Raw genomic sequence first — 23,789 nt, forward strand, 5'->3', positions numbered from 1 at the left:
CGATACATGGCATAGGGCTTGGCTCTACTGGGAATGCATCACAGATTCCATTGTCATTGTAACCCATACACTGGGCATCTCAACTTGGCATGCACCAGAAATCGTATTGCAAACCCTCCACTGGGCATGTACCAGAGATCCCATTTGTAACCCTTCGGAGCTGGCTGACAGCCACCACAGCACCAACCGAGCTGACATTGATGCAAGTTTGCGCTTTAAATGCACAGTCAGTTTGTAATGCAGAGAGCTCTCTCTCAAACAGAGCCCACTACCAGTTGCTGATCATGAGAAATCACTATAGTGTCCAAGTCTGGGACAGCACCGACATTGACGCAAGTTTGTGCCCAAAAGTTTGTACTGGGCATGTTCTCCACATGTATTGAATACTGAATACTGCAAGTGAAGATTTAAAAAAAAAAAAAAAAACTATATATTCAACAGCGAGACTAGGCATTAGACTGCTAGGTCACATGCTTTACCCATTACTACAGTACTGTAGTCCCTAAAGTAATGAAATCACTACAATGTCTAAGTCTGGGACAGTGCTGACAGTACTTAAATTGGCACAAGTGTGCAATTTCAACCGCACAGTCAGTGTGTAATACAGAGCTTTTATTTCAAACTTTATTAGACATTCTTCTATTGCTTTATTATACATTCCTGAATCCATGTGGAAATGCTGTACTACTGTATAGTGTACTGAATCACCGCTTCTGTCAGCCAATCATCGGGCGGTGATACAGAACATGCATTGGAAATCAGACGCATGCACTATGTAGTTAAGGAAAAGTGACACCTGGTGGGAAAAAAGTTGTATTACATGTTATGACTTTTTTCCAGTGCAACGCTTCGCTACTTTATGAAACTGTCTTTGTGGCGTGACTCATGACATGCTGTGTGGCACACCTTGTGGGGCACGTTTCATAGCATATGGAGCAACAAACTTGCTGAGCACATCTGTACTATGCAGGAGGCACCTCCTGATGTGATGGAGCCGAGGCGCATCCCTGCGCAGCAAGTCAGACCACAACCTTTGGAGAGCCCTGATGGTCCGGTGGCACCCATATTTTTCATAAATGGCCCTTCTTGCTCTCCTGTAAGCAATCTCTTTCTCTTGGTTTGTGGAGAAAGCTTGGTCTCTCCACTTCACCAAGAGAAAGACCTCACCTGAAGAAAACTTCCTCTCTACAGTACAATGCATGACGCTCATTCATTACACACTGGTGTGTCACTTGTTACGACAGGTATCTGTGGTGTAGTGGTTAGAATGCAAAGCAGTGTAGGCATCCAAGGATTGAAGCCTGGAAGGCTACAATTTGTCATTTTTTTATTATTTTGAATTTTTTTAAATCTTCACAACAGGATTACACAGAAATCACTTGGTGTGTAAATTCTGTCATTTATACCAACACATACAGGTATCGATACACAAACAATAATATTGAACTTCAATTGCTCTATATTTATTTAAGTAAGTTTACTCCAATACAGTAGACACTCCTCAACTTCCCACCACCTGCCATTTCTATGTATGCCACTCTATGCCACCCAGCTGTATTTTACATGAAACCATAATGCACTAGGCATTGTATTGTTTGTACTGTGCAAAATGCAGCAACGTACAGGTAAGGGAAGACCTTGAGCTATTTGCTTACAGTAAAAGGATTAACAGAGCATCCTTTATTATGGTAATGAAAGGCTCTTGCTTGCTTTGTGGGAAGGGACCTGATGCACTGTGTGTGACTCCCAACCCACTGGGCATGTGCATTACTACTGTATTAGCCTCCTTATGCCACAGCTATGGAGTGGCTCCACTGGGCATGATCCAATTTGTAACCCGGACATTAATGCAAGTTTGAGCTTTAAACACTGTCAGTTTGTAATACAGAGAAGTCTCTCTCAAACAGAGCCCACTACCAGTTGCTGAAGTCATGAGAAATTACTATAGTGTTCTAGTATGGTACAGTGCCGACATTAACGCAAGTTTGCACTCTAAATGCACAATCAGTTTGTAATAAAGAGACCTATCTCTCAAAAAGATCTCACTCACTACCAGTTTCTCAAGTCATGAAATCACTATAGTGTCCAAGTCTGGGACAGTGCAGAGAGTGGTGCAAGTGTGCAAACTCAACTGCACATTCAATTTTTAATATACAGTAAAGACACATTCATAATGGCATGCTAGTTGTCCTAGCAGATGGGGGATCGTGTCATTAGCAATGGTCACCATTCGAAGCCTTTTCAGGACACATGGGCAGAGCTGACTACTTACAGTAAATGGCTAACAGAGTGTTCTTTATTATGGTAATGGAAGTCTCTTGTTTACTTTGGGGGAAGGGACCTGATGCACTGTGTGTGGCTCCTGACCCACTGGGCATGTGCAGTGTTGTGATCTTCCATATGCCATGGCAAACTGTAGTGCTACATGGTGTACTGTATGGCTTGGCTCCACTGGGCATGCACCAGAAATCCCATTGCAACCCGTCCACTGGGCATGTGACAGAGATACCATTTGGAACCCCTCAGAGCTGGCTGACAGCCACCACAGCACCAACCGTGCAGACATTGATGCAAGTTTGCACTTTTATTGCACAGTCAGTTTGTAATGCAGAGAAATCTCTCTCAAACAGAGCCCACTACCAGTTACTGGTCATGAGAAATCACTATAGTGTCCAAGGCTGGGACAGCGCCGACATTGACACAATTGTGTGCTTTAAACACACAGTCAGTATGTACTGTATTACAGACATCCCACATTTGCACTTTAAATGCACAATCAGTTTGTAATATAGAGACCCCACTTTTAAACAGCCTAATACAGTACTAATTTCTAAAGTCATGAAATCACTATACAGTAGTCTGGGATTAAGTGTGTGACTCCCAACACACTGGGTATGCGCAGTAGAAATAGACGTGAAATGCCCTACTGTAGCATGACTAGCTTTGTGCTGTACGTGGGTACTGTATTGGAGCACCATACACCCCTTTCTTGAGCACACAGTGGCATAAAGTAGCACAGAAATGCCAGAATTTGTGGATAATGTATTGAATAATGAATTAGTGAAAATGTAAAAATATATATTTGTATATTTATTTTAAAGGTCTTGAACCTGCGGGACAAGAAGACTATAGAAGAGTTGAGGCTAGGCATTAGCCCCCTAGCCCACACACCTCCACCCTCTATTATAATAGTTCCTAAAGTCATGGCATAACTACAATGTCTAAGTCTGGAACAGTGCCGACAGTACTATATTTTGCATTATTGCAAGTGTGGAACTTCAACCGCACAGTCAGTACAGTATGTACAGTAATACAGATAACTGGGCATGTGCAGTGCTATGAGACTCAATACACCACACCGTAGCATGCGACTAGCAATGTGCTACATGGTGTATGGAGTAACAAACTACAGTAGCTGGGCACATCTACATATGTAATCTATTTAGTTTAGAAGGGTTGGATAACAATACTGAACTACTGTAGTGAAGATTTCAAAAATAAAAAAAAATATCAAGATCTCAAACAGGTGAACAGGAAGTGTAAGCAAGACGGTTCACCTAACACCTTGCCCAAAAGCCTGTCCTAGTAAGAACTGCATATGTTGTGTATGTGATGTCATGGCTGCAAATTACAATATGTGTACTGTGAGCCTCCTTGTAGCTCAACTGGCATATGGAGTGGCTCCATTGTGTGTGACTCCCGGCACACTGGGCATGCACATTACTACTATATGAGCCTCCTTATGCCATAGCTACAGAGTGGTTCCACTGGGCATGCACCAGAAATCCCATTGCAACCCCTCCACTGGTCATGCGCCAGAGATTCCATTTTTAAGCACTTGGAGCTGGCTGACAGCCACCACAGTGCCAAGCGTGCAGACATTGATGCAAGTTTGCACTTTAAGTGCACAGTCAGTTTGCAATACAGAAAGCTCTCTCTCAAACAGAGCCCACTACCAGTTGCTGAAGTCATGAGAAAGCACTATAGTATTCTAGTCTGGAGCAGTGCAGAGAGTGGAGCTAGTGTGCACATTCAATCACAGTCAGTATGTAATACAGACAACTGGGCATGCGCAGTGCAATGATCTTCCATATGCCATGGCATAGCGCTACTTGGAATATGTATTGGCTCCACTGGGCATGCGCCACAAATCCCATTGTAACCCCTCCACTGGGCATGTGCCAGATATCCCATTGTAACCCCTTGGAGCTGATAGCCACCACAGTGCAGATATTGACACAAGTTTGCACTTTTTAAATGCACAATCAGTTTGTAATGCCTTACTTTTAAACAGCCCACTACTGTAGTAGATTCACTATAGTATACAGAGCCGACAGTGTCAAAATAAATTAATATTTTGCAGGGCTCAAACCTGGGACATTCATTGTTGCAAAGCAATCACCTAACCACTAGCCCACAAGCCAGATACAGTATATGAAGAACCGCACATACTGTAGTTTGCTCATCCTTGTGCACTCCACTCACCCATTGCTGTTTTTAATAATAAAAAAATTTGTCTTCCTTTCCAGATATTATACATTAATAGTACATACTGTATATACACCGTACCCCACGTTTAGATAATAATTTACCCCATCTCATTGAAAGCTGTGCGTGCATCTCATTAATCTACAATATCAGTTATCCCATGATAACAACTCAGGCAACTGCATTACTATACAGTTATGTACAATATGTGTATTGATTTGCATCCTGTTCCAAGAGCCTACTGTATGTACTATATGTGATATTAAAAATATTGGTTGTGTGAACATGCAAATACTGTACAGTGCGTGAATGTGATATCCATCCAATTTAACAGTATGGTATTCAGTACAAATTACTACAGTGGAGCACTCGCCACCCAGCAGTTAAGCGCTATATTACATGCCGTAGCGTATCCTTCATTGAAGAATACCACAGTACACCACAATTCCAGCCATCATGTAACTTTCCATGGCGTGACACAGAGCCCTGAATGGTGCGCCATAAACAAAAAACTAGCTGGGCACATCTGTATATATCAGCCAGTGTGTACCCAGCATAAATGTCATAATTCATGGCTTAATTATTACATTGATTTTGTGCTATCCCATAATTACATCACATGCTTGATTAATTGAAGCTAAATTATATTGTTTTGTCCTCTTCCACTGGATTATCTGTTCAGAATCTGGACTTTACAGTATATGATTGTTTTAGTAGAAAGTTGAAGGACTTATTACTTTGTTTGTTTTTATGTTTGTGTCAGTCTATGGACTTTTTAGAGCATACCTCCAAAAGTTAAGTTTTGAACTATTAAGGTTGGTTGAGTGCCCCAACAAAGAGAGTACTTTTTCCCTTTTATCTTTAATTACCTGATTTTTACTCTCACGGGAGCACCTCCATCTCATTATTGTGTGGTACCTATATGGTTGTCAATTTCTCAGAAACTTCTGGACATACCTCCTATTTATAGTAGTTCTTGTGCCAGTTCTTAAGCTTATTCCCCTTCCCCTACCCCTAGAACATACACTAATTTATTTTATGAAAAACCATGTCTGCCTTCTCATGAATGTTTCAATGATACTAAAAGCTCACACTTTCTAAATCTAAGTTCACCATCTTTATAGTCTATATCCTCCTATCCAGCTTTCTCACCATGGACATCAGCATGCTCTTCTCTCTTTTCCATGTTCAATGCCTAGATGACAACCTTGGCCTCACCTTTTTCTTTACTCTCTCCTTCTGTAATATTGCTTACATACCGATGAATACAAAACAAAGATGAAAAAAGATTAGATACATTTTCCTAAGGTGCTCTAGGGATCATATTATCTATTAAAATAAAACCATGTTACATTTTTGTGTTAGAAATTTATTAATTAACATTTATAATTGAAAAGATATTTGATTCATTTTGCTCAATTAATGACCAGCCTTAAAACAACTAGAGGTATATTTACTAAAGTGAGAGTTTTTAGAAGTGGAGATTTTCCCCATAGCAACATATTAGATTCTAGCTATTATCTTCTAGAAGGTGCTAATTGAATATTAAGTAGAATCTGATTGGTTGCTATAGGTATCATCTCCACTGGAAAAATATATGGAAGTGGTCTTATGTGGGCAGCACCAAATCAACTGTAGGCAAAACTATCAATATAGTAGGCTGGATTAGTACATCAAAAAACCTAAAGAAATTGGTGGTAGGCATAGTTTAAGCTGGTCATGCACCAAACCAATGTTCTTCCAACTGACCAACTCTTCCACAATGCTCTATACACAAAACAAAATATTTCATCAGACCAGCCAACTTCTCTCAAACTGAGGTCAAAGAAGAAAGCGGACAGTGTTTACCTCCTTCTGCATATTTTTGGTGGGGCACAGAATGACAGGCATACAGTTTATTTATAATATACAGATGTGTCCTGCTACATGTTTGCTCATAGTGTAGCATCTTGCCTTCCCTGCCGTGGCATGTCAGTACGCATTATGGCAGATACTGCATGTTATTTTAAGGTGGGGCATAGTATATGCCACAAAAGACTACATGCCATGCAATACACAGTATAACTGCTGGGTGGCGAATGCTCCACGGATGAAAACTGTTGTACTGAATACAATGCAGTAGCAGTGCGCAGTAAACTGTGAGATGCTGACCAATCACTTCCAGGCAGTGTAACTCTTACTCCTGATGTTTGAAATGATCACTTTGTGTCAAGAATACAGTAAACCGCTAAAGACCTTATATTGTACTTACTGTATTATGGGACATCTATTCTGTATACTGTCACTACATGGTGTAAAGATGCCTGGTTAAAGACGCATCGGCAGTTTTTCATAAATACAGATTATTTAAGGTTTAAAACTCTTAAAGTACTATGGTCAACTTTATTCACTGACCTGCTCATTCCCGGATATTACTGAACAAGTTTCACTTTGATTGACAACAATTGTCCATAATATGTAACCAAATTGAGATTAACCCCTGAAGAAGTCTCTTGGAGACAAAGGCCCTCATTCAGAGCCGTACGCTCTGAGCAGAGCGCACGCTCTGAATGAGGGCCGGGCTCCTTTTTCATGGAGCGTCCTCCTGGATGCTCGTATAGGTGTGGGTCACCACCCACAGGCTATACGAGCGTGCATTTTGATGGCCGCGATGGTCGTGACCATCGCGACCATCGAAATTGCGAGCCGGAGCCTGCGGTTGAGGTTTTCAACCGCAAACTCCGGAGTGATTTTGGCTCTATCAGAGCCAAAATCACTCCCACTGACATCACTAGTGATGTCAGTGGGCCGGCTTCTGACGGGAGGCGTTCCCGTGGGAACGCCCCCGTCAGGGAGGCACGCCCCCGGCACGCCCACCAAAGGGGGCGTGCTGTCAATCAACATTGACAGCATGCCCCCTTTGATCGGACACAACGAGCGAAGGAAAGTCCTTCGCTCGTCGTGTCTGGCGCATGCGCACGACGGAGCTCCTTCCGTCGTGCGCATGCTCAGTGCAGACCATCGACCCACTTGCGAGCGGACAGCCGCTCGCGAGTGGGTCTGAATCAGGCCCAAAATGTGTAGGGTTGCTGTTTACTGGATCCACTCTAAGATTATGAAATTGTGGATATTGACTCCAACAAAAAGGTTAATTGTACATACTCAGATGTGAGATTCTATTATGTATAATTCATGTATTGTAAATTGGATTTATTAAGCTGACAAAGTGTAAGTGTTTTAGAAAATAAATACAATTTTGTTTTCATAAGGGTGCCATATATTGTCAGTAATCTAATAAATGGACTATTTCACATATGATTGTAAACATAAACATATTATTGATACCTACTTTAAACCTCTATGTGATCCTACCTATACCTTCTATAATTGTCGCAATTTAGCATAATGAGTCGCACAGTAAATAAATGCCTTTAGACTTTGAATGTGGTTCCAAAGCACAAAAAGTTATTATTCAATATAAAAACAGATGGTTACATGCTGTGATCTAAAGACAATTAGCACAAATAAATCATACAGACCCAAGGTACAGTTGTTATATATGCACGCGCTCTAGTCCCAGATACCGGCATCAGCATTAGAAACCTTCATCAACAGCACAGCAAGAAGACTCTCGACTGAGGTCAGAGAGCCTGGTTATGTACCCGAACAGGGATAAACAATACAATTGGCATGAGCTGGCATCTTCACAGTGGAACTTCTTCTTGAGTCTTTCGTAACGGCACAGTCCATTGGTCCATTCAAACTTGAGAAGTTCAGCCTCCAAGTGGCTCTTGGTGTACTTTTTCCTGCCGCATAACTAAGTAATGGACACTACATACAATGCACATTCTATCACTAAATTCCCCATAATTCATAACTTGCAGATGCTTGTAGCGATTTCCCCACCGATAGAACTGGAGTTCTGCAAATACACAGCGGATCAGAATGGCACCAAACATGATCTACTTATTATGTACTAAACCTTAGTTGCAGAAAAACAGTCATTTCTTTACATGATAGCATTGTGAATGAATCACGTAATAATAACCCTTTTGTGCTATGGAACTATTGCTTTAAGTGTATGTATGCAAGCGAAAACAATGCTAAATAGCATTGTGTGTCTGGGAGTCTGTGGGGTACTTAGCGAGCAGCGCTAGGCTGAAAAGGTATCTTTGAGTCAGTATTGATTGTGTATAGATTGTATAAAGTGTTCTAATGAGTTTCAGATGCACAGCGCAGTTTAACTATATTACACTCTCTGTGCTATGAGATTTGTGTTAACCTCATGGCTAGGTGTCTACTGAGAGTGCAGTGAGAACACCTTTAACTAGCGCTGTGTTAGTGTTGCAGTGAGCTGGAATGTTATCCTTAGGTGTTTTGACTACTGACAGTATGATTTTGAGACGGATTAATAAAAGTGTTCTAATGCTAATGATTAGCTATTTTGCGTTGTGCAATGTTTAACTTCGCGTGTATGTGTTAATGTGAATGCTGGGAAAACACCATTAATTTGCTACTATTTTGCGCTGTTCATATTTAAGTCTGTGGTGATTTTAATGTGTTGGAAAGTCATTTTTATGTATGTTAAACACTGTCGGTATGTGTTTGGGGAAGATTGTTAAAAGTCTTGAATTGCTATTAATTAGCAATTTAGCGCTGTATTTTTTGTACTATGTGGATTTGACAAAATGGCGCTGTGTGACCTATTTTTATGATGGAGTCTTGTAGCCATTTGCAAGATGGCATTGCGCAAACCCTGTCTGCTAATCATCCGGCTTCGACAATATCTGGGCAAGGGATAAATTACCAGCAGCAGAACCCTGGTGAGCAGCCTGGTGAGCAGCCAGCAATGCCAGATTCTCTGCAGGTCAGTGTATGTGCCCTCTGTTCCGGATCCTCCACCTCATGCCAGATAATAAAACTAATGCAAATAAACATCCAAAGATGCAGTATTCTGTGTTAAGCCCTGGAGATAATTAGGCTGCAACTGTGGTCCCCCTGTTGCCTCTGGACATTGGCGATTGCCCATTCTGCCTATATTACAATGTGGTACTGCTCACACACGTGAACAAGTGACTTGGGTTTCTCAGACTCTCATTACTGCCAACATTGAGCAATAATGAGCTAAAGTTCTAGGAAGATATTGTATACTGTTCTTATTTGTTGTTCCACTTTTTTTCATTTATCACATTATTTATGTACTTTCTCCAAATGTATAAAATGTATGAACTGGCAGATGAATCTCAGCTTACTGTTCTTATGTGTTTATTTTTTAATATAAACTGTCATTTTGACATAGCACATTTAATAATTTCTCATCCTGGTACTGGAAAAACTAAATCGTGTGCCCATCATTAAATTGTTCATCTGTTTTGCTTTAAGTAAAATAACACAGTTGTCAGGTGCTGGAATTTTTCCTGTGCAGAAAAATTGCAGTCTAAGGCCCTTAGAGCACCAAGCAACATTGTCTTAACTGTTTTTAGTTTGACATTTATTTTATTAATGTGATGGCAAAATACCATCAGTGGCTAAAGCCATTAATGATTTTCTGCCGATGGTTGATGGTTTTGCCTTTGGAGATCCAATGGTTCTCAGCCATTGATGGATGTAGTGCTGCTATTATATTTTTTCTACTTAGCACAGGAGGCATGGAGCTTAGCCCTGCTCCCAGTGACCTGTTAACCCTGCTCTTTTCCCTGATTGTACAGCCGCCAGCTGTTTCCCACAGCAGGCATGTCTATTATTAATAAGTGAAAACCATTGTTGATTCCCCATTGAGTTTTCACTAACTTGACATAGATTTTAAATATTGCTGGAATCATCAATGGTGATCATCAATATTTAACCCACTGATGGCTACCCCTACTCTATTATAAATGTAAGTTATGATAATTATAGATGGAAATCTGCATGTTTCATCTTCAGTTCAAAATTGCATATCTCAAAAGACCCCAGATTGTCCAAATTTAAACCATTAGGTCTAATAACACTTGTTATTGCATGTTTAGTGTAAATTACAGTAATGCATGGTTGCTATTCCCTTCTCGTTCCTTGTATAGTGTTCCTATGGCATCACTAATGCCTTTCTTCTGGGCTTGATTCAGAGATGCACACAAAGCCAATGTTCAATTAGTTGAACAAATTATTGCATTTACAAATGCACTAATCTTCCCCTAGGAAAGCATACAACTCGCAAATTTACAAAGAATCAAGTTTGAAAACTTGCGCGAGAAATTAACAAACTTCGAAATAAATACACTTTTCAAATAAATGACCTCCTGAGATGATGAGTGTTTGAGCAGAGTTTGCATGTGTTTGCAAGTATTCAATGGTGTTTGTAGTTTCACTTATTGGCAACACAATGATGATCCCTATAAAAGTGGCTAAAGCTGCAACATACATTTGTCTGGAGTAAAAATGGACCTAGACCTTAAGACAGGACATTCCCACTCTGTCTCAGGCCTGCATAAGCTTCTGGCTGTGTTGCACTTTCTGGCTACTGGGAATTTTCAGTCTGTTACTGGTAGAGTTCTCGCTATATCCCAGTCCACATTCTCCAGATACCTCATCCAGGTACTGGCATCATTTCTGCCACTTATGGATTCCTGCATCTGCTTTCCTTGCCATGAGACAAAGTGGCATGCAGTCAGGGTAGCTTTTCTGGCATTGCAGGCATGCCAAATGTCTTGGGTGCTATTGACTGCACACACATTGAGCTAAGACCAGCTAGGGAAAGGGCACATGTATACCTTAATAGGCACCATGCCCATTCTATGAATGTGCAGGTGGTGTGTGATGCAAAAATGAAAACCATGAGTGTTGTAGTCGGCTACCCTGGCTCATGTCATGATGCCTTCATCCTTTGTCAATGATCCCTTCATGATCGTTTTGATGCTGGACAAATGCCGGAGGAATGGTTGCTGGGTCAGTACCTTAGACATTATCACTTTACTTTTGTTATGCATGCTTAGATATGTTTATTAAATATATTTTAAATTTATTTACAGGTGATGCTGGGTATGGGTGTCTCAGTTGGCTTTTGACTCCATTGTTACTGCTGAGCATAATTATAATCGAGTATATAAGTCCACTAGATCTGTGATAGAGCATACATTTGGCCTGCTTAAATCTCGTTTCCGATGTCTGGATAAATCTGTTGGTCTTTTGTTATATTCTGTTGCTAAAGTTTTAGATATTTTGCTCAGCTGCTGTCTATTGCATAACTTGTGTTTGCAGCAGACAATTCCGGCTGATTTTGCTTTAGAAAATGAGTAGGCAGGTGACTCTGTTGTATCTGGTGACAATTTGACAACAGATAGTGGGAGGCAGATCAGGCTGCAGGTCATCAGACATCATTATAGATGTAAGTATCCTTTACCACAACAGTACTGTCTGTGTTTTTGACTTGTTCAAATCAAGTGTCATTTAAATAGAATGTTGTCCATAGTAACCATTGTGATTATCTAATTTATCTTTAGAAGGTGTTAGTTTTGCTATGTGCTTCTTCATTTGGTTAACTAACTTACTCCATTTTTTTTTAAGGAAAAATACACAACTTGCTCCTATTCAGGTATGTCTAATGTGTGGGCCTCCACCTGCGGTGTTACTTCCCAGACCAGCAGGTCCTTCCTTTGATTGTGCAGTACATAGTTATGTATGTAAGGATGTGCACTTATTCAGCATTTGGTTTTCACATGTTTGTTACCACTGTTTTTTTATTTTTGGCGCAACAAGTTTAAGCAGTGTACATACTGTGGGTTTTTACGTGAGTAAGTCATACTTTTCTCTCCTGACATTTTTTAGTTTGGCAACACTATTTTCACCTTTAAAGTCATACACATTGATTTTTCTTTTAATATGTGGCTTATTTTGTGGCCTGACTTTTATTAGTGGTTAGCTCAAATTATTTAAGGAATCTTGTATTTGGATGCCCACAAATCACATTTTTATTTAAAAATGGTACTTGGGGGGCTTGGTATCCTAAATTGGGTTTATATTTCTTTTTGGGCCAAGACAAGTCTGTGTTTATCTAAGAAATTGTATTCTGAAAATCATGCCTGTGTCCTACTGGCAATTCACAGCACCTGTGGTAACTGCTATACCTCATAGTTATATCCCTGCCATTTAGGAGAAGACACCTTGCAAATGTGAAGCCTATGACATAGGAAGCTGGCACTGTGCTTGTGCATAGTGGAAGTTTCCATACATGGCCGTGCACTGAAAGGTAAATAAACAAAGCTAATTCTGTGGGCCCTGGACACCACATACACAAACTGGAGTTTTTAGCAAAGGGCAATATTTTTTTTTTTTCTTTTGAGGTTTCTACATGACAGTCCTAACTTTATACCCATTTATATCCATTGGGTCTGGTATGTTAAGACATTTTTTATATTTTATTTTTGTTAGGATTTAAAAGTCAGTCAATTGCCCATTTCTAATCTAAACAAATACATTTAATAGTTTTTTTTATAAATTAAAAAGCAACAATTAAGGTAAATGCAGGATACATAGGCACCTTTTGTTTTCGTGTTTGCCACAATAAAAACACATGTTGAAAACTACTGTAGGTCTATGTGGGCTACATAAGCTGGTTAGTGCACTATAAATACTCTACTGCAGTCCCCCACCCAGCATCATCAGGTGACACTATGTGCATGATTACTGTCATCTTCCCATGGTTGTATTTTAATTTATAAAGTGTTATTACTAAACATTTCACACATACTAATGTTTTTGGATACTACCTTGTCAATTTACAGAAGTCTGTTTGTATATTGATGTTGTCCATATCCAACAAACTGCTTGGTTTGTTTTAAAGATACAAGAAAGAGGGGGAGTAGAGTCCGCACAGGTTCACAAGTGAATAGATAGATTTTTAACTGATTCAATTACAATTACAGAAACCAACATAAAAGGTCTTATTATATATATTTTCAATAATAAAATGACACAGGGATGGTGGTGCACCCATAGAATTTGTGCAATATACAATGAAAAAGAAGGAGAATTTTTTGCATAGGACAAAAAATCCAGATTAAAGACAAATATGTCTATATGGGGCACTCTTAAAAAACAAATTAATTAGCAAGTGTCGCTCTCACTTGCGCGCTGACTGGATCTAACTTGATCCAGCAGGTGCGGCCGCACAGGATCCTCTGCGCGTGGGTGATGTCATGACGTCACCCGCGCACTGCATGACTGGGAAAGCTGGTCTCTGCAGCGTTCCCAGCTCAATATGAGATTCAGGTAGGTCTTATTTTCGGGGTAGGGCTTAATTTGGACTGGGTTACAAAATTAAGGGTAGGGCTTATTATCGGGGAAACATGATATCTCCCAGAGCATGACATCTGATTAATTAGTGTGTGAGATCTGTTGTATTTATTGTATTTTCGCCATAATTTTGACTATTTTTGTCACTATATGTCTATTTCTTATATTTATCTGTATATTGCTTATTTAGCATAAATTCTATACTCACATTGTTATATGCTTCAAACGAGAGAATTCATTTTAAGTTCTGAATTAAACGCTAAGTTTTAAATTTCACTATTCACTCAATTTTTACTCCTTGCTAATTAATTTGTTTTTTAAGAGTGCCCCATATAGACATATTTGTCTTTAATCTGGATTTTTTGTCCTATGCAAAAAATTATCCCCTTCTTTTTCATTTTGATTTAAAGATACAATGGTGATAGGTGCCTTGTTTTTAGGTTATATTGGTTGTTATGGGCAAATCCATTTAAACAATCACTGCTCTAAACTGCAAAGTAAATTGGTTGTTCATAATTAAACACATTACTTTAATAGAACTCACCCACTAGTCCTTTTAGTTAGAATTTGAAGCTAGGATGGTTCTTTAGCCTACTTCCAATCATAGCCAAGGTGTTCTATTTTAGGTCAAAATACCAGCTCAAATGTTATGGAGGGCGCTATGTCTCATTGTCATATAAATTAAATTTAGTCTGTGCTCAAACACATATCTTTGTTTTTATTTGTTAGTGCAAACAGTTGGTTTGTTTATAATATACAAATACAGTGTACCCTTGAAAATTTGGCAATGTACAAATTAACATTATAAAAACCACAGATAATATTTGTAAGGCAAATATGGTATTTACAAAAGATAAAATTTGATTTTTTTTGCATTTTAAGGAAGGAAAATACAAAGGAAAATGAACATATTATAAATATAAAATGTAATCTTGGTAGCTATTTATAAACTATCCCTTGGCCCAACCATTCCTCCATGGCCAGGTTCAGAACCACCTCTTGTACGGATAGATCTTTGGGGTGGAGTAATGACCGGAGTATTGGTCTCAGAAGTGCTGGCACCAGAAGTACTGGGAGTGTCAGGGATCCTAGCTAAAATCTGGGTGCCAAAATTTAATTGGTTACCATTAAGATCACAAAATTCTTGATTCTGTTGCTGTAATAAGTGTCCCAAAAAAGTTTGAAAACTTCCATTTGCTTCATGAAAACAATTCTGGCCTTCAAGCATCGTGATTAAGGTCTGATGGTGTGATGTATTTGCCACCTGAATCTGTTCCAGACTGATTGCCATCCTGGTCTGTTGTAATGTTTGTGCAGCCATGGAGCGATTCCGCCAGTTAAAAAATGTATTTATTAAATTTAACTGCTGCACTTGTGTTGTCAGGAGGTTTATTTGCTGCTCTTGAAAGCCTACCATACTATTTAAAAAATCTGGCTGTGTAGGAGGAGGAAAGGTGGGACTGAGTAGTGGTGGTGTTGTGTCCCCTGAGTGGTGAGCTGGCATGGTTGGACTGATGGGTATTATGTTAAGTGAATTAAAATCTGCTACCTCCACAGGGTTTTCATCAAAGCTGGCATTCACATTTTGAAAAGGTGTTTCATCCAAACCTACATGGAAAGCATCGGTTAGTTAGGTAATACATTGACAAAGATGTTGGTATTAAACTTTAGGCCTTATTTTACATTGTACAAATATATGAAATGTACACCTGGTTCATGCCCAAATGCATACAAATGTTAAATTTGGCAATTATGCTATACCATGGAAGGGTCTAGCCATGTCATACAAACATATTTCCCTTTTTTGTTGATTACATCTAAATTCGTATTTTAGCCTAACAAATCCCAGTATAAATGTGTGGCACGTACAGAAGGCACCAACCAGGGGCGTATCTATAATGGGTGCAGGGTGTGCAGGGAACACGGGCCCCTGGGTCCAGGGGGGCCCTGCACCGCACACCCTGCACCCATAATATTACTTACCTCTACGGAGTCCCATATCAGCATGGAGGTCCGGCACTGTAAAACGACTGGAAAATGGCCACAGCGGCCATTTTCCCGGGGCCCTGTACATGCGCTATAGACTCTGGGCACACTCTAGTGCCCACAGTCTATAACTCCAGCGCTGGCTATGCACAGCTCAGTGCACTGCCAGCCGCCGGGTGGAGAGGAGGGGAGACTGCACACGGGCCCCCTCCTCTCTAGAATGCCCCTGGCACCAACGTAACTGTAAATTGGAAAGAGTATTGTGTTTGTATTTAATTTTTGCCTTGGATTGTCCCTAGATGGTTCAGTCCAGCTGTTATATGCTTTATGGTTGTTCATCTCTAAAGTTACCTAAATGTTTTCCGGTATGTATTGTGATGTGAGTGTTTTATTGTGTAGAATTCATTTATAAGCTTTAGGTTTTTAAATAAATTTTAAACTTCAAATTTTTGGGTGGTAAATACTATAGGAAATGCAGACAGTTTAGTGATTTTCAAATGTTCCTAAAAAAATCCTTCCACATCCATACACACATCTCCAACAATTCAGGTAATACTATAAACGCATTTTCCAGGCAATTGTGGCTGCTGTTCTAATAATAATAATACACATTAGTTTGTATGACACAATTTTGAGCCTCAAATTGTCATAACAATGGTAAAATAACATTAATGAGGGTGTCACATAGTTAAAAGTCAATATAACTCTGCAACTAACTATTGTGTTTCCAAAGAGGTTTCAAATGTAAGATCTATGGTAAACATGCTTATCTTGACCTTATGAAACATATTAGACACAGTTTTAATGCATTCCAGCTTGTATAGTTTAATACAGTAGCCCCCCCAACCCCTTACAAAATGCAAAAGCCTTGGACACACACTTTGGTGCAATTTACCCAGATTAAAATGAGACAAATGTTAAAAACATTGTTTGGGTTGTTTAGAAAATCTACTTTTTTTGCAATTGGGGGGCTGTACCTTGAGCTCAGAGTTGGGGTACCACATTGTGCATGCACTCTGGCCATTTCAATTAGAAAATGGATAATTAAAGAGTACATACACATGCAAGTAATTTTTTAAATAACAAATATGTGACGCAGTTGCACAACACTGAAAAATGTACTTGGGTAACGTCTAGCATAGTGAAATGGAGTTGCATTTATTCACACATCTCACAAGACGAAGATCTATCTGGTGTTAAAAGTAGTTAGATTTTGTTAAGGAGTAGAATCAACATCGAAATGTATATTTTAGAGTAGTTAAAACACAGCCTCACCTGCAAAAACTGGTGACTCAGGGGCGTCTGATGGAGACAATGTTGTTTGTGATTCAATTCTGAATGTTTGGGTATTTGTTACCTGAATTTTTGGAGCTTTGGCCAAGGATGGTCCTAAAATAAAATCAAAACAACATTGCTAACAAGTGTAGCTACCCATGTTGTATGCTCAACCATAACAATTCCAAATTAGGTACCTTCATCCTCTGATTCTGATGGCTCACGCAGCCTTATCTGATTCCTTAGCTCAGTGATGGGCAAGGTCCTAGAGGTTCCTTGTTAATGAAACAAACAAATTAATACTGTAAATACACATTTGTTTGTCAAAAAAAGTCAGACAAAATGTATGTGCCTGCATCCTTGCAATCAGACGCCTTACAGCCCCTAGAATGCCTTTGCTGTACTGCTGTGGCCTGTGTTCTTGTGAATCCTTGGTAAACAAGTTTTTCTTAATTTGAATTTGAGTCAAAAATATGGAGACTGAAACAAAACTTGGGACATTTCTTTACCTGCATCATCAGAATCTGAGGCCTCATGCTCCCATGTCGGCTTGCCCAGTGCTGCTGGTGCCTGTGTCCTGGAGGAGGCTACTTGGAGCAAAATTTTAGATCTCAAAAATAGGTAAGTAGACATCTTGTATGCATGCCAAAGTATTGTACCATGTAAGTACCTGCATCCTCAGAATAAGACCCCTCACGGCCCCTGGAATGCTTTTGCTGTGCTGCTGTGTCCTTGTGTATCCTTGCAAAATAACATATCTAACATTACACTTGTATGCACACATTTGTAACCTGCCCCAAGACTTTGCACATTTAGGTACCTGCTTCTTCTGCATCTGATGCCTCATGCCCCCCTGATGGCTGTTGGTGTGCTGCTGATGCCTGTGTTCTAGAGGCTATTTCTACAAAAAAAAACATCTATAACAAAGGTAAGTACACATCTTGTATGCAGGGCTAAGTATTGTAAAATGCATGTGCCGGTATCCTTAGAATAAGACACATCACTGACCCTAAAATGTTTTTGCAGTATTGCTATGGCCTTTTTCCTGTAAGGCTCCTTGTTAAACAACAACAACATAATTAAAATTGTAGGTACACATGTGGATGCAGCACAAAGACTAAGCACATTTATGTACCTGCATCTTCAGTATCCGAGGCCTCACACCCATGTCCGTTTGTGATGACCTGCTGGTGCCTGTGTCCTGGAGGCTACTTGGCAAAAAAACAATACATTACTAACAATTGTAAATACACATCTCGTATGCTGGGCCAAGTATTTTAAGATGCATGTGCCTGAATCATTTGAATAAGACACGTCACTTACCCTTGAATGCTTTGCCAGTGTTTCTTTGGCCTACAGATCTGCCCAGCTATTTTGTTGCTCATGGCATGGCGTGCAGGCCTCTTAATCACGCCATGGACTTGTGGGGTGCAGCCTCTGAGTCACGCCATGGACATTTGGCATACCGTGCTATTATTCAATGAAGGATACGCTACTTCATGTAATACAGTGCTTAACAGCTGAGTGGCAAGTGCTCCACTGTTGTAATTTGTACTGAATGCCATACTGTTAAACTTAAATTGGATGGATATCACATTCACAGCATTTGCATATTCGTACAACCAATATTTTTAATGTCACATAATGTACATACAGTAAGATCTTATAACAGGATGCAAATCAGTGCACATACAGTATTGTACATAACTGAACAGTAGAGAAGTTGACCGAGTTGTTATCATGGTATAACCGTTACTGTAGATTAATAAGATGCACGTACAGCTTTCACTAAGATGGGATGAATTACAGTATGACAATTTTTTTTATAATTAAAAACAGCAGCGGAAGGAGTGCACAAGGATGAGGCCGCTCTGTGCGGTTCACTGTAGCTGTCATGTGGGCTAGTGGTTAGGTGATCACTTTGGAAGAATTATGGTCCCGGGTTTGATCCCTGGAAAGTAATATTTTTTTTTTGTGGTACTGTCTGCTCTGGACACTATAGTGAAACTACTATAGTAGTGTTATAATGTAATACTGTAGTGTTTTTGTTTAAAAGGCACTTAAAAGTAAAACATTACAAACTGATTGTGCAATTAAATAGTGCAAAACTTTCGTCAATGTCTGTGCTGTGGTGGCTGTCAGCTCTGAGGGTTGCAATGGGATTTCTTGTGTATGCCCAGTAGAGGGGTTACAATGGGATCTGTGGCACCAAGCCATACGCCATGTAGTGCTATGCCATGGCAAATGCAAGATCATCACTGCGCATGCGCAGTTGTCTGTATTACTACAGAACTGTACGGTATGCTGTTGAATTTTCACCCTTGCGCCACTCTGTGCTGTCCAAGACTTGTACACAATAGTAATTTCATGACTTCAGAAACTGCTACAGTGATGGACTCTGTTTGAGAGGTAAACCTCTAAATTACAAACTGACTGTGCGTTTAAAACATTAATTTTGCACCACTCTCTACGCTGTCCTAGACTTGGACACAATAGTGATTTCTGTATAACAAACTGACTGTGCGTTTAAAATGCAAAATAGCATTACACCGCAAATTTGCATCAATGTATATGCTGTTCCAGCTTAGCACACTTTAGCGACATCTCTTGAGCAGTAACTGAGAGTGGCCTCTGTCTGTGAGAGGGCTCCCTGTATTACAACCTGCCTGTGCGTTTGAAGCACAAAATAGCGTTACATTGCAAACTTGCGACAATGTCGATGCTGTTCCTACCTGTATGTGTTGGTATAAATGACAAATTGTAACCTTCAAGGCTTCGATCCCTGGATACCCACACTGCTTTGCCCAAACACCACACCTAAGATGCCTGCCGTAATGAGTGACGCACCTGTGTGTAATGAATTAGCGTTGGGAGTGGTGCTGTACGTGTGTAGGTAAAATGGCAGCCAGAAGACAGAGGAAGTTTTCTCCAGGCGAGCTCTTTCTCTTGGTCAAGTGTAGAGACCAGCCATTCTCTACCGACCAAGAGAAAGAGCTCACTTACAGGAGAGCCAGCAGGGAGATACACGCTAAATATGGGCACCGCCAGACCATCCAGGCCCTGCAATGGCGGTGGTCTGACCTGTTGCGGCAGGATGCGCCTCGGCTGCGCTGAACAAGGAGGCATCTCCAGCATAGTAAGTACAATATTGCTGTATAATTACATAAATTACAGTATACAGTACAATAACAAATACAATGCACTATTGTGACATACTGTACAGTACACTGCACTATAAGGTGTTGGATATCTGATGATGACTGATCCCGTGATGCCCACACTGCTTTGCCACAGACACCTGCCGTAACGAGTGACGCACATTTGTGTAATGAATGTGCATCACTGGCTAGTGAAAATGGCCACGAGATCCACACACTTCTCTCTGGCGGGACCAAAATTTAGCCACTAACCAGGAGAAAGAGGGCTACAGGAGAGCGAGCAGGTAGATCTTTGCCAAATATGGTGGCCGGTGCAACACTAGGTCCCTGCAAAGAGGATGGTCTGACCTTCTACGCAGGGACAGGCCATGGCTAGAGAGGATAAGGAGGCATCTCAGATGCAGTAAGTACAGTATTGCTGTATAATCACATGAATTACAGTATACTGTACAGTACAATAACAAATACAATGCACGACTCTGACATAAAGTACTGTACAGTACACTGCACTGTAGGGTGTTGGATACTATCTGACAATGACTGACAGTTGTTACCACACATTCACATGACTGGCAGAGATTGGATTGACAGGGTCATTAAATCACAATAACCATGACACACAATTGGTCAACATGGCTTGTTTGTATAATAAACCTACAGTAACAAAAGGCAAGTTGATCCACCATACTAATGCCTGTCTACCAAATCTATGTTGACCTACTGTACACACTGTTTATCTGTGCTGGCACTGCCCCCTTTAAGTATTGACTAAGCAGTGTTAGGAGACAGAGTGAAAAGTGATAAGAAAGTGATAAGGTGCCAGCCAATCAGCTCTCAACTGCCATATTACAGGCTGTGTTTGAAAAATTACAGTTGGGAGCTGACTGGCTGGTACAGTACCTTATCACTTTTCACTCTGTCTCCTATCACTGCTTAGTACATTAAATAGACCCCCTAAAAAACTTTAAATGCCAGGGTGTGCCTATAGCATCCAAAGTACAGTATGCAAAGGTCAGCAATTCTGGCAGCAAACTTTTTTATGTTGGGCCCAATGCCAGCTTCACAGGCTACAGTAGTATAAGGCCATCTACTGTACAGTACGTACCGTAATCCCTCTCCAATTTGGAATAGAGGTCTGAACTCTTGTTTTCAAATTCTCATTAATGACGACATGTACTGTATTTTTCCCCACAGTTCGAGAAGCCCCCTTTACCCTTGCAGCTCCACCACCAATCCCCCCTTCCCCTGCAGCATCACCACCAGCAGCCGGGCCCAGTGGGTTTAGTAGCCTGAGTAAGTACACACTACTGTACATTGTTCTCTCTCTCTGTCATTTTTGTTCTCCCTCTCTCTCCCTCTCTCTCCCTCTCCCTCTCTCTCCCTTACACACTTTCTCTCACTCTCTCGTGTATTTTCAGGGAAAATTACATGTTTTTTTCCCCACAGTTTGAGAGACCAAACCCCCACCTGCCCATCGGGATCAAGCCGGCCCCAGCGAGAGTCTGCATAAGTACAGTACTGTACACTACAGTACATTGTTCTCTTTTTCCCTCTCTATCTTTCCCTCTCTCTTCCTCTCTCTCTCTTCCTCCCTCTCCCTCTCCCTCTCTCTTTCTCTCTCTCACTCTCTTTCCCTCTCTCTCTCTCTCTCTCTCTCTTTCCCTCTCTCTCTCTCTCTCTCTCTCTTTCCCTATCTCTCTCTCTCTTTCCCTTTTCTGTACTTGTGTAACAGTGAGCAACATACTGTAATTTTTCTTTCAACAGCAGCACCAACCGAAAGGTGTCCTCCAGGCCCCAGTGGCCATGTAAGTACAGTACTGTGTCTCTCTGCTTTTTTTCCCTAGTCTCTCTCTCTCTTTCTTTTTCTCTCTTTCTCTCTCTTTTTCTCTCTTTCCCTCTTTGTTTCTCTTTCTTTGTCTCCCGCATACTTGTGTAACAGTAAGTAACAGAATTTTTTTTCAACACCATCACCAACTAAAGGGCCCCAGCCCTTTGAAGGGTTTAAAAGGCATCTTGCCACCCTGAGTATGTAACGTGCACTACTGTACTGCACAGTACATTGTGTTCTACTGTATTGCTCTCCTTTTTACAGTGTCTCTCTCTTCCTCATGTACTCCAAAGACCCATCTCCAACCTCTTCTCCTTACACACTAATTCTTTCTGTACTTGTGTAACTGGAATATTGTTTTGTTTTTTCCCACAGTGCGGGAACATGAAAGGCCATGGACCCCGAATGCCCAGGAGCCTGAACCCAGGCCAAGCAGCCCTCACAGTCCATCTAAGTACTGTACCCTTCACAACTCTACATTGTCTTCTACTGTACAGTATCTCTCTACTTTTTTTTCATTTTCACAGTGTCTTTCTCTCTTTTCAGTACTACAAAGACGCATCTCCAACCTCTTCTCCTTACACACTTTGATCTTTCTAAAAAATAAAAACACACTCTAAAGGTGCCCATCCTCTTAAAGATATGACAACCACTGCACGATTACGACATTGTAATTGTGCAGTCGTTTGTCAGTATGTGATGGGACGCCTTGAGGATGAGCCCGTGTGGGGTGGGAGTTCGCTGCAAACATGGTCCTCTTCTGCTGATATATTGATGATTTGTTTATTATTTGGGATGGGGATGTTTCTTCTATCACAAATTTTATTAGTTATTTGAGTAATAACACTTTTGGTTTATCATTTACACACGTTTGCCATCCTTCACTAATTAATTATTTGGACATCACATTGGAAGTGATTGAGAATAAGATTTCGGTTTCTACATTTAGAAAAACAGTAGATGTCTAGTTTTATACCCTACACCAGTAATCATAAAAATAAATGGCTTAATAACGTCCCGAAAAGCCAGCTTTACAGAATCCATAGAAATTGTACATCGGTAAATAAATTCCGTGAGCATGCGGATGAAATGATGAAAGATTTCGCCAGAAAGAATATCCACAAGCAGTTTTGGATGAAGCATTTGATTTTTCACATTCTTTAGATAGAGCATATATTTTTTTGTCATGATATGGAAGGCACCAATAAGAATATCAAGAAAGATAGGAAAAATAAGGAAAATATAGATACTAACTTTAATACCTTGAGACCAACATTTATCTCAAAATACAATGTAGCTGCAAATAAAATATGTGGTATCATGAGAAACAACTATAAACAATTGTTAACAGATCCTATCCTGAAGACCACCCTTGAACACAAACCATCTTTAGTGTTCAAAAAGGCCACAAATTTAAGAAACATCCTAGCTCCTAGTTTTTTTCGTAGCAAACATGATCCAAATGTTACTTCAGTGCAGAAAACTATTATGGGCCCTAAAGTACTTGGGTGTTTTAAATGTAATCACAACAAATGTATCACGTGTTCACATATTTTAAATAAAACTAAATATGTGTCGGCTTCGGTGGCTCCTACTAAATTTGAGATTAGGTCATTCATCAACTGTAATTCGCAATTTGTGATATATCTGCTAATATGCCCATGTAATTTATACTACATCGGTTGTACAATCAGGCCACTTAAGCAAAGATTCCTTGAGCACAGACGGAATATTATTAAGAAATGTGTCAACCATAGTGTACCTAGACACTTTTTGGAACATCACTCCAGTAAGCCTTACGGCCT

The sequence above is a fragment of the Taudactylus pleione genome, unplaced genomic scaffold (genome assembly GCF_031769625.1).
Source record: "Taudactylus pleione unplaced genomic scaffold, aTauple2 ptg000151l, whole genome shotgun sequence".
Classification (NCBI taxonomy): Eukaryota; Metazoa; Chordata; class Amphibia; order Anura; family Myobatrachidae; genus Taudactylus; species Taudactylus pleione.